This window comes from Astatotilapia calliptera, chromosome 19, assembly GCF_900246225.1.
Source record: "Astatotilapia calliptera chromosome 19, fAstCal1.2, whole genome shotgun sequence".
Classification (NCBI taxonomy): domain Eukaryota; kingdom Metazoa; phylum Chordata; class Actinopteri; order Cichliformes; family Cichlidae; genus Astatotilapia; species Astatotilapia calliptera.
In genome coordinates this window covers 22103366-22114409 of record NC_039320.1, presented here as the reverse complement: position 1 = coordinate 22114409, position 11044 = coordinate 22103366, and positions in this window count along the sequence as shown.

Sequence of the window (11044 nt, the reverse complement as noted above, 5' to 3'; positions counted from 1 at the left end):
TGTCCAAAATCTACCTACCTTTAAGTTGTAGTGGATACGCTAATGTGGATCTTGCAGGTTTACATTGTCATGCAACAATTAACCTTTGATATTCTCTCCTCTGGATGATTCTGAGATGCAGGACAGGAAAAGGTCATGATATTAAAGGTGACTAAAGGTCACTGTAACATTTTGGTCACTGGGGTTTTAGCAATTAAAAAACACATGGCAGGTAAAGCCTTTCATGAAGGAATTGGACAGTCACCAAGGAAGTACACATTAACCTTATAAACCCCCTTTTTAAATCTACCCACCTGTTTACGCAGTGACGGCAATGCCAGACAGTAATGTCAGCTACCATAACAACAGCAAAGGACACCAATACTGAATACAGGTCACAGATACAAACACACAGTGAAGGATTGATGCACTTAAGGAAATACAAAAAATTCTCCAGTGACAGTGTGTAGGCTTGTGCTCCCAACAATGTTAATCACAATGAGGAGTTCCTGGCAGAGAAAATGCTGGGTTTTAAGGTGAGAGGAGTAGAGAGAGAAAGTGGAAGGGCGAAGGGAAGTCAGGAATACCACACATATATACAGGCACACACAAACACAACACAAGGGTTGTCTGTTCAAGATTATCTACCTAGATTAGAGCAGATGAACCACGGGTGAACCTAAACAACACGAAGCATGGAAATCATATTTATTTATAAGTCTGCAAACATGCTCATTTTTAAACATTTATCTGAACAAAGATTGACAAAGTGATTTATTTTCTGCTCATAGATGAAACTGTATACACACACAATTAACAAATAGCTTCACTAATCTGGTGTTGTCATTCTTAGACTGGGTCTCCTTATAAATACAAAGAAAGATTTTGCGACAACCAAAAGCAATAATCTTCATAATAGCATGTATTATTCAGAGCCAGAATCTCTGATATTCATATGAAAAAAGCTTCACCTATAGAAATTCATATTAATAAAAACTGATATTAATGATCACTCCAAAAATATATGGCTTTTGGCATTATTATAGAAAAATAGCCTCTATTATGTCTGTCTTTGCTAATAGCTGCTATAGTTTCAGCTCTCATTTAATTATAATAGGACATAATGCCTGCAACTGCAGTGCTGAGTGGACGACCCAACCACAGTGATCCTCCTACGCTGGACAGTGACAGCTCCAATAAATACTTCATTGCTGCTGCTGCTCCTCCGGAAAACTCATCCTGGAATAAAAATGTCCTCTTTTTCAGACCTCAGGCAGCAGCAGTTGGAAATTCATTATTCCCTTAGGCTTTCTTTTCAGAAGAAGATATCCTAGAAGATATCATATTTACATTCTTTTCTTTGCTACTTACCATGTCATGCAGATATATTTGAAGCATGCTACATAATTGTAGCATACTGACAGCCAAGATTTCCATTCCTATAAACACCTGCGACTAGTAAAAATGAGTAATTCAAATAACTGAGGTAGAAATAATGAATTTATTGGATGTTATTATTCCAGAAAATCTTCTTGTCTTCCAATTTTAAAGCATGCACACAAGACATCTCAGGAAGAAATATTCTGAACAGTCCTGACCATTTGCAGCCAAATTGCGCGCGCGCGCACACACACACGCACACACTTATCAGATCATTGCGCTACCTAAAGGGCACACAAATCCTCCAAGAACTGCCTCTCTGCCTAACTTCGACAGAAAAAAAAAATCCTCCTAATTTCCAGTCTTTGTACAGTGCTGCTATGCAACCATGGAGCGAGATAAAATGGTAAGTAATTTCCATACTCGCTGTATTGCCTGAAAAATAACTGAGGGACTAATTAGTGCAGAATGACAAAAGAAAACTCTTTTTTTTCTCTGGATATTTTGAAATACTCCATTAAAGGCTAATTAAGTGAATCCATACCTTGCAAGAATCACATTTTACATTTCTGAATCTGTGCTCAGGGCTTAGGTGAAAAACTCCCACAAAACAATTTCACTGCAGTGATAAAAGGTTTTAAGCATGAATTAACAAAACCCTCATTAGCGATCTACAACACCCACACACAATTATGCAATTACCCATTCAAAGAGCTGTTTATTTGCAGACAGATGATTGATGTAAAAAGGCTTCCTATTATTCTCCTGTTATTGGTGAATTTTGTTAACCTCAAAATAACCAATATACAGCATTATCTCTTCTGTCGGTCAGAGTCTTAAAGTCAAATTTAAATTTCTACTTCTACAAAGTTATTCTGAACTTCACATTCTGGGTGATAGAGTCTCTCTAGATATGAAGATGCATTTCTCTTTCTAACGGTCAAGCACATTTATAGGTCAGGTTGGATGGTATCTGACTTGAGGCATGAGCACAGCCTTTTATCAACCAGGAAAAGCTGGCCTTTCTGTCAACCTCTGTCTTGGTCTTCAGCTGCCTGTATTCCCCAGATTATAGCCTGGGCAGCTGGCTCATTTTCTGACCTGAGTAACTCCCGAGCAGAGAGGACGGGGCAGAGGCTGAGAGAGAATGCAGAGGATAGTGTGAGGAGGAGATAGGATGAAGAAATGTGAATAGGATAGAGGAAAACGGGAGAGCAAAGTCGCTCTGAGAGAGTCAGCGGTGCAGAAGAGAGGAGTCAGAGGAGCCACTGACTCACTGAATGAGACAGTGGTATTTCATTTCAGAAGCATGCTTTTCACTTGAGCTTTATCTCTAATGAAATATGGGGTATGAAAGCAAGATAGAAACTCCAGAGAATTGAGGCTTTCTTAAAAGCCACTATCATGAACCACACGTTTCCCCACTCATTTGTCAAGGTACCATTAAATCTAAAAGTCAAGTAATGAAATGAGACAATTATGAATGCTAAAGTCCATCCAAGCTGGAATAATATTTTACAAGGTGTTTAGGATCACAAAACATTCGAAGGCACCATTCAAGGGGAAATATGCAAGGCATCCTGCCTTGTCCTTTATCCTGTTTTGTTTCTATAGTAACACAACCTTCAACAAGTCCACGTTTCCCACCAACACAGCAGCCACAGATAAACCATCACAAGCTCTCTCTAAGGAAATTACTCAAAGCAGACTTGCACTACTTGACTGGAGCATATTTGATTTGCTGCTGTTCTCTTAAAGTCTGCTGTGTGCATTTTTCAAAGAATCAGGGTTAGGCTAAATGTTAGCTGTCTCTTTTAATTTGCACACTCGTGCGTTGCTCTCGGTACTAGTGTGTATTGAAACCATGAAAGCATCGGTTTATTTCAAATTAAACACCCGAAGGAAAGTGGAACAATGCCCGAAACTTCAAATCTTGTCATTGTTTACATTTCTGATGATGGAATTTAAAGAGATATGACTAATAGTCCCTGGAGAAGAGCAATATGAATGTTTTTAAGGACGTTTAGAATACGGTGCTTCACCCAAATTAAACATTTGATAGCAAAAGTGGGGACATTTCATAAAGTCAATTGTGGCTCCACAACCCAAAATCAGCGTGAAAAGGAAGGGATCATAATTTCAGCCAGCAGGAGGGAGAAACTTAGCTAATGCTAGCTACCTAGTTGCAGTGGGGCAAAAAAGTATTTAGTCAGCCACCGATTGTGCAATTCCCCCACCTAAAATGATGACAGAGGTCAGTAATTTGCACCAGAGGTACACTTCAACTGTGAGAGACAGAATGTGAAAAAAAAAATCCATGAATCCACATGGTAGGATTTGTAAAGAATTTATTCGTAAATCAGGGTGGAAAATAAGTATTTGGTCAATAACAAAAATACAACTCAATACTTTGTAACATAACCTTTGTTGGCAATAACAGAGGTCAAACGTTTACTATAGGTCTTTACCAGGTTTGCACACACAGTAGCTGGTATTTTGGCCCATTCCTCCATGCAGATCTTCTCGAGAGCAGTGATGTTTTGGGGCTGTCGCCGAGCAACACGGACTTTCAACTCCCGCCACAGATTTTCTATGGGGTTGAGGTCTGGAGACTGGCTAGGCCACTCCAGGACTTTCAAATGCTTCTTACGGAGCCACTCCTTTGTTGCCCGGGCGGTGTGTTTTGGATCATTGTCATGTTGGAAGACCCAGCCTCGTTTCATCTTCAAAGTTCTCACTGATGGAAGGAGGTTTTGGCTCAAAATCTCACGATACATGGCCCCATTCATTCTGTCCTTAACACGGATCAGTCGTCCTGTCCCCTTGGCAGAAAAACAGCCCCATAGCATGATGTTTCCACCCCCATGCTTCACAGTAGGTATGGTGTTCTTGGGATGCAATTCAGTATTCTTCGTCCTCCAAACACGACGAGTTGAGTTTATACCAAAAAGTTCTACTTTGGTTTCATCTGACCACATGACATTCTCCCAATCCTCTGCTGTATCATCCATGTGCTCTCTGGCAAACTTCAGACGGGCCTGGACATGCACTGGCTTCAGCAGCGGAACACGTCTGGCACTGCGGGATTTGATTCCCTGCCGTTGTAGTGTGTTACTGATGGTGACCTTTGTTACTTTGGTCCCAGCTCTCTGCAGGTCATTCACCAGGTCCCCCCGTGTGGTTCTGGGATCTTTCCTCACCGTTCTCATGATCACTTTGACCCCACGGGATGAGATCTTGCGTGGAGCCCCAGATCGAGGGAGATTATCAGTGGTCTTGTATGTCTTCCATTTTCTGATGATTGCTCCCACAGTTGATTTTTTCAAACCAAGCTGCTTGCCTATTGTAGATTCACTCTTCCCAGTCTGGTGCAGGTCTACAATACTTTTCCTGGTGTCCTTCGAAAGCTCTTTGGTCTTGGCCATGGCGGAGTTTGGAGTCTGACTGTTTGAGGCTGTGGACAGGTGTCTTTATACAGATGATGAGTTCAAACAGGTGCCATTCATACAGGTAACGAGTGGGGGACAGAAAAGCTTCTTACAGAAGACGTTACAGGTCTGTGAGAGCCAGAGATTTTCCTTGTTTGAGGTGACCAAATACTTATTTTCCACCCTGATTTACGAATAAATTCTTTACAAATCCTACCATGTGGATTCATGGATTTTTCCTCCACATTCTGTCTCTCACAGTTGAAGTGTACCTCTGGTGCAAATTACTGACCTCTGTCATCATTTTAGGTGGGGGAACTTGCACAATTGGTGGCTGACTAAATACTTTTTTGCCCCACTGTAAGAGCGGAAGATTATTTTTTTCAGGTACTAACATGATGTATTGTGACACTGAATGGTTTTTATGCATAGTAACTTATGGAATTGGGCAAAGACGTGAACATATGTCATGAAGATGTAAACATTTATTTATTGAGCTGCCCCTGGAATCCCTGGACCCCTTTTCTCCCTCTCACTGTACATATGTAAATATTCCACCTGTTGCTGTAAATAAACCCTGTTCTGTCTGCACAGTTCTGACTCCTGCCCTTGAGTCCACCCTAGTCATCATGACACATAGTGTGTGAAAGTCTGTATTGGTCCAGATCTCCTCTGGCATTAACATCAGCTGCAAAACTGTGCAAGCTTCACGGCATGTTTCCACAGCCAACCTGCTCCTGTATGTGTAATGTGTATGTGACACAGTACTTTCGTCCATATAAGTAAACAAGCAATGTCACATACACGTAAGAAAACACTGAACTGTCTCAAGAGTGCCAAACAATCAACTGACTGTTGTGAAAAGAAGACAGAAAATTTTTTATGTTAAGTCTTAGCAGTTGAATCTGATTAAAATGTTCCTCCTGTCTTTACTCTGAGCCATCGCCTTTTTGCTCTTTCTTTCTATTTCTCATTTTATGGCACTGACAGCTGCAGCTGTTACAGCCTTTTTGATCAGTTTTTCTTTTCCAATTTTTTTTGGTTTTAACAGATAAAGGGAGCCAGAGGCAAAAAATAAAAGAAAGGACTGATCTGCATAATGAAAGAGAATTCAACTTTATTCGTGATGTCCACCATGGGGTTGAAGAACTGGCAATTTTCATCCCAGTGGAGAGCAGCGCACTCTTCTTTCGCTGAAGCAGTCGGAGAAATGACTCGGGACAGCAGGAACGTAAACTGAACAAAACGTATCTCTTTCATTACAAACAAAGATTGACAGTGTCAGTGTCTGTGTGAACGTAACACTGAGATGACAGCTGTGGCTTCAAACTGACCGCCCCTTTTAGAAGAGATAGCAAGTCACAAACAGTATTACTGTATGTGATTTTAGCAATTCAGATGGTGATGCTTTTGGAAATGTAGATACTTGTCTTTCCATTAAACTGACAAGGAGATTCTGCAGTAAAGTAGGAAACCTTGTTGCACTGTGCACCACATGCTGCCAGATATCAGTCTTTGCTTGTGTAACATGCAGGTTTGCTCAGTAAACTATGAAAAATCTAACTAGAATAACTGGTAATAAAAAAAAGAAAGAAAGAAAGAAAAGTGCCTCTGGTCTTGTGTGACAGTATTTTGCTGCAATAGCCACATTGCATTTAATCATTAGTTATTTTTAAACTCTGTCTGCCTCCCCTCAACCCTAGCTGGTTACATCAGATGGCTGCTCCCTACCTGAGTTTACTTCTTTCTGAGGTTTCTTCCTGTTAAAATGTATTTTTCATTCCCGCTGTCACCGAATTCACAGTCAAGGGGGTCATGGGAATATTGGGATTTCTATTATTGTAGGGTCTTGCAATATAATGTGCCTTGAGGTGACTTTTTTGGTGACTTGGTGCTATGTAAATAAAATGGAATTTAATCTTTCTTCTTTTGTTTTAAGTACATACAGTATAATGTAGTAAGAGAATGGATGGATGGAATCAGCTGCATTCTTCCCTTCCCTTCCCTTGCATCAATAGTATCAAAAATATGAATATGGTCGTGCAGTCCTCCCGTCGAGAGGTAACGTAGCTGGAATATATTTGACACTGACTACATACAACTACTGCTGCTAAGTAGCATAGACTATGGCTAAATAAACCCAAAATTTCTACACTATATTTACACTAGCCAGTGTGCTAACCTTTACACATTTAATAGACTGATTGTGTACATCCATAGCTACAGTACAATGGCTTCTACTATCATGACATGAATGGCCATAGAGGGCTTTAGCTAGAAGGGATGATCATAGGCCCAAGTGTAGGACATAAAGCGATATGAAAATCATTCTGCTTTTGTCTTGTGTAGGATAGTGCATGTGTTTAACCTGAATCAAGTCCATTTAGACTGTTTTTGTTTTTATCCTTCATGTATGTAATGATGTTTTAAATGTTTTATAATCAGATATATTTCTTAATTCTTGCAATCTCTGTCATGCATTTGTTTGCAGCTCCAAAGTTCATCCATATCTTTTCCTCCGAAAGAGGATTCAAAATGTTTCTGGCAACCATTATTAGTGTCAGTATCTTTATTAATTAAAGCTGCATGTCGATTTCATTTTGATTGTTTGATTTGGAATCTACTTTGGTGTTTGTAAAAGGAATGACAGACCCGACCACATATTTCACTGGTTTACACACTTTTTATTCCTGGTTGCTGCTCTTTGGGCCAATACTCAGCTGCAGCTTTTCAGCTGCCAGCCACACATCAACAACAACAAAACTCCTCCAGTCCTGACACGTTTAATATGGGAGGCATGATGAGCCGATCGAGGTCAGGTGTGTCCGCCTCCTCTGCAGCCGCGCCAGAAACCACGCCATGCCACGGTGGTGTAAAGGGACAAAAAAAAAAGCCCCCAAACCTATGTATGTTACTTTCCTGCAATTAAACTCATTTCTGGAGAAAATGTTTTGCATTGTCTTCACTGAAAATGTCCATTTTGCTTCCACAAATTACAAACATTAATATTTAAATTTGTTTAAATTTGAGATTCCTTCCTTTTTAATGTCTTGACAATGTTGTTGTTGTTTCTGTTTATATGGCACATGCTATCATCATTACTTAAAGGTCCAGTCTGTAATTTTTCATCATATTATCAAAATCACCTCCTGACTTTTGATTTTTGTATCAATGTGAGCGTCAGTATTATTATTATCACGTTGTTTGTTTGTTAAAGCTAAATTTTTTAGATATAAAATCAACCAAAATATGTTATGTGAACTTTTCAGGCTGGCTGATAAAACCTGTAGTGTATAAAATCTCTGTAAAAGACAGATATCAGGCAGAAACACAAACGCAAAGGGTAAAGTCCAGGGAAAAGCTATCTGGAGAGCTCTCCAAAACCCACGGGAAAGGAAAAAAGGTTGACGCTGGCGCAGCATGAGCCATAGCCTGCAGAATATGAGTTGAGACCAAGTGGAGATGGCACGAAACAACAAAGTGACTGCGGAGAATAGCTACAGGTGAAAAGAGTTAAAGGTCACCTTGAAGAAACCAGAAAGTTGAATCCCGGAGGACGATGCTGAAGAAGCAGGTGGTACATGTTGTTTTTTCAAAATCATCAAGCCAGTCATCTGCTGAAGCAAACTGAAGGCAGCGGGGTGCTACCACTATTCATGGTGTGAGAGCGCTGCATCATGTTAACATAAGTATGCCCCGATGCAATACTCTGGTTTATACATTATCGTTTTGCCATAACTACTGTCTTTTCTTTTAAGCTTTTTAGTAAAGGATCAACTAAAGACTTTTTAGTAAAACCTTCAGTTGATCCAAAATGCCGCAGTACAAATACTAACGGGGATTAGAAAGAGAGAGCATGTTTCACCCATATTAGTTTTTCTTGACTGACTTCCAGTTAAATTAAAAATTCAATTTGAAACCCTTCTCCTCTCATGCTAAATCTCAAATAATTAGGGCACCCCATATATTAAAGACAGCTTATTATCCCAACACCTCTCTGACTGCAGGTTTGCTTGTGGTTCTTAGAGTTTACAAAAGCAGAATGGGACGTTTCAGGCCCATCTTCCGGTGGAACCAGCTCCCAGTTTGGATTTAGGAGACAGACTCACTAATTTTAAGATTATACATAAAACTTTCCTTTTTGATAGAACTTATAGTTAGGGCTGGATGAGGGTATAAAAGTGAACCATGAAGTTGTAACCACTTTGCATTTAATCATTAGTTATTATTAAACTCTGTTTATAATACGAGTTAACTGAATAGCTTTTTACAACATTAAGAAGAGAATTCAGGTTTTGGTTTGAGGCACTCAACCTGCTGTGAAAGGGGAAATTGTGAGCTGGTGGTTGCACTTACAGGATCACAAAACTAATTCTGATTCATTCCAAATGAAATGAATTACCCACTTAATCAACCTGCTGAACAATCACAGTTCCCTTTCATGGTGAAAGCAAGTAAATAGACCAGCATATGAGTCCCAGCTTGTGTGACATAATCAATACACATTTGTGTGTTATCAATGGAGATCGTGCACCTGTGATAAAGCACAATGATTACAGTCAACCAAGCCATTTCTACCTACCGATTCGCTTTTGTCCTTTCAAGCAATCTTCTTCTATTATCACAAGCGGCCCATTTCTCTCTCCTGTCATTCTGTTCCCTCTCCTGGAAAAATAAACAAGCTTTTTGTTGATCAGCCCCCTAATTAGCCTCTTTTTCCAGGACAGTTTTCTTACAAAAAACCTGGTGTTATGGTAACTCTCACTTCACTGACTGTGCTACATAGCTCTCCGTATAATAGGTTCAGTGACTGTAGCAAATAATTAAATAATTTACATTAGGGCGATCTCACAAAGAGCTGTCTAATGAAGAGTCTGGAAAAGGGAGAAGAGAAGAGTGTGGCTAAGTTTTAAGTTGATAAACAGGAAGAGATTACTGGGAAGTTTAAAATGGAGAAAAAAAATCACCCTTTAAACTCCCGATAATTTGTCATTACAAGACTAAAACTACTCCACTTATTATCTTTCTTTGGGAGGAGAGGACAGATTATGCTTTCTCATGCACATTCATCCACCCAGGCACAAAAAGCAGACCCTTTTTCCCCTTATGTTGTTGCATTGCTGTTGGTGAGACAGGAAATGAAGGGAGCCGTATCATCGTGTAATAAAACTGTGATGATGAAGAAGCTCTGACCATGGACAGAGAGGGAGGGAGATGGAAATGCAATGATTCAGAGAACAGAACACTCTCACAACCTAATCAATACACGCCAGCGTGCCGCATCAACAACCAGAATAGAAAACAATCCTACTCTGTTTGTAGCCCACACATGCATTTATTACTCATGTCAATCTGCACTCTCTTCTCCAATCAGTCAGGATAAAACACTGCGCTCACTGTATTTGCCCAAAAAAAACAGAGGCAGGTGTCAAGAGAGGTGAACTGTATCCTCGCTCTGGTTTAAGTAGGAGTTTATAAGGTTTTCAGAGACGGGGAATGAAAATAATAAAACAAGAAGCCTAATCTCCCAGAGGTTGGCTTAATTAATTTTTACTACAAGTTTACACTTAGTAATTGGTGTTTGGGTTGTCAGGGTTACATAAATATTGCTGAATTTTCTACACACAACAGAACACTCACGGATGAAAGAGTCTGTCCTCGGTTCAAATTTTATATTGATCTTCTTATTAACACCTGCTTTGGGGCAAATACATTTGACCAGGAATGAACGTTACACAACGTTCAAAAGGATGCACCACTGCCACCCTATGGACAAAAACGCCTATTACAACAACGTAGCAAGTTAAATGGGGATAAAAACAAGGGGATAATCAGCCAAGGACAGCTAGTTAATGAAACAGTTATATGCAAAAAGAATTAGTTAATTCCATTCATACAATGACTGAAGATAGCTCAGGTAAGGAGGAGGGGAAGTTGTATCAAACATGATTAGATAGACACAGTTTCATTCACGATATTTTCTGCTGGCTGAAAAACTTGAATTTCGTGTTTTTATATATTTATAGATGTGACGATTTGTCTTTGAGACCCTTTTAAAGCTAAAGTTTAAAAAATACTTGAAATTTGCAACGAGGCTGTGAAATTTCATAATAATTGTAAAAGTTATTTATTTTTTACATTTTGTTATTACTCAGTTGACTTATTGATTCGGAAGCTCAGTTATAATAAAGCATAGTGTTCAAACGTTGCATTCATGATTTAATTGTAAAAAAAAAAAAAAAAGGAAAAATACAAGA